At 45.0% G+C, this 2,198-nt stretch overlaps 1 non-coding gene across 1 annotated transcript; it reads left to right on the top strand.

Moving 5' to 3' along the window:
* Nucleotides 1-926: 926 nt before the first annotated feature.
* On the top strand, nt 927-1,001 carry Trnas-cga. Its single transcript has one exon. It is a non-coding gene; the product is annotated as a tRNA-Ser (tRNA).
* Nucleotides 1,002-2,198: the final 1,197 nt, after the last annotated feature.

The raw sequence follows: 2,198 nt of genomic DNA on the forward strand, positions 1-2,198 counted from the left end.
GTTTGCACGGGTCGCAAATCATAAACAAGGCGAAGTGGTAACTGTGGCAGTAGTGGGAACTACGTTGGACACTTGACCAGGTAGAGCCAGGCCCTGCGCGACAGGCACAATGGGTCATATAAGGCATTAGATAAACCATAATTTGGTTCAAATGGCTCTGAGCACTATGCGACTTAACTTCTGAGGTCATCAGTCGCCTAGAACTTAGAACTAATTAAACCTAACTAACCTAAGGACATCACACACATCCATGCCCGAGGTAGGATTCGTACCTGTGACCGGAGCGGTCGCTCGGCTCCAGACTGTAGCGCCTAGAACCGCACGGCCCCTTATTTTGGGTGTGCACGATAAATAAGACAACCTGACGGGTGTACACCGATCGGTACTGGTTCATATTGTGTACGTAGATACGCAAAACGTGCAAGAGGGAAACCATTATGTGCTTATGAGAGTTGATGGCAGCAGACCGTATTATTCGTTTCGGACCTCTTGATAAGTATGGAGGTGTGATTACACATGTCAATCACATCGCGATTACGGGCAGCATGGGGTTCACGCCTGAGCCTCAGGACGTGTGCTAGCAGCGCATGTCGGGTGTTTCAAGTGTCAACTTCGCGTCTCAATATCTCGGGATGTAATGGAAATATTGCGATGCAATCAACGCCATTGTGTATGTGCTTTGTCATGCTACGGATTGTTGAAGAAAAAAATAGGAGGTCCATTTAAAAAAACAGAAGTTTGTATTAAAAAGCACATATGCTATCGAAACGTCCTGGCAGATTAAAACTGTGTGCCCGACGGAGACTCGAACTCGGGACCTTTGCCTTTCGCGTGCAAGTGCTCTACCAGGAGAGCCTCTGTAAAGTTTGGAAGGTGGGAGACGAGATACTGGCAGAAGTAAAGCTGTGAGTACCGGTCGTGAGTCGTGCTTCGGTAGCTCAGTTGGTAGAGCACTTGCCCGCGAAAGGCAAAGGTCCCGAGTTCGAATCTCGGTCGGGCACACAGTTTTAATCTGCCAGGAAGTTTCATATCAGCACACTCAGCTGCAGAGTGAAAATCTCATTCTGGAGACATATGCTTTCGTTTTGGAATGTTTCCTAATATGTACATTCATGGGCCCCGGCCCTACATTGATACCGGTGAAAGTCGTTTTTTAATAGCTGTTATTGTTCCAGAGATATTTTGGGTGGACAAGATAGCTGGGACACCCTGTATAATAGCGCAACTGTACTCGTACTTCTACTGTAGCCAGGCTTTGGGACACGCTGATGCCTTAAACAGCCTTTTAGCCGCCAAACCAATCAAACTAACAAACGGTCATCGCTGTCTGTGAACGCATACTCAGCAACCAAGCCTGCTCCGCACCATCGTAGCGGACCACATGCCCTTCACTGCACCGCCCGCTTACTCGCTCTCTCACTTTGCCAACAGCCGCACGACCAGGCATCTCGCGGAGTATCCTCTCACCACCTCAGAACGAAACTTGAAGGACTCGAGGGTAACCGACTCGTTCCACGCGATTAAGTAGTCTTCCAGTCAAAGATCTTCAGATAAGCGTCTCTGATCGGAGAACTAAACCACGGACAACCATCGACAACCAGAAAGACACTACTCTGGCCGCGAAGCCAGCGTACACGGTTCAATCAGCAGCACATTATATTTGTCAGTTAGAGGCATTAGATTCAACAGAAAACTTCCTTCAGAAGGTGTAGACAGCTGTTTCCTTTGACTAATTTCGGCAGATCTTTAACATAATGCAGCGCTTCAGCAACCATGAATTGTTCAGACAATAAGAAATTCAGCCTTCAGTTGCAAGGTAAAATTTCTTGAGTTTACCTTGGTTTCGATGCCAATAATGGTATCTTCTTCAGAACAGAAATTAAGTAATCAAATTTTTGTTCTGAAGAAGATACCGTTATTGGCATCAAACCTAGGTAAACTCAAAAAGTTAAATAATTTCATTTTTGTTCTGAAGAAGATACCATTATTGGCATCGAAACCTAGGTAAACTCAAAAAACTTTACCTTGCAACTGAAGGCTGAATTTCTTATTGTCTTAATTTCGTCAGACGCCATATTTCGTTTTTATATCTAATTTTTATTTGAAAACCTAATATATCCTGAGTGTCTGACTCTTCCAGTTATACAGGATATGTAAAATAGTTGTACCTTTCCTGTTACAGTACTTGCGACGCAGTT

Source organism: Schistocerca piceifrons, chromosome 4, assembly GCF_021461385.2.
Source record: "Schistocerca piceifrons isolate TAMUIC-IGC-003096 chromosome 4, iqSchPice1.1, whole genome shotgun sequence".
Taxonomy (NCBI): Eukaryota; Metazoa; Arthropoda; class Insecta; order Orthoptera; family Acrididae; genus Schistocerca; species Schistocerca piceifrons.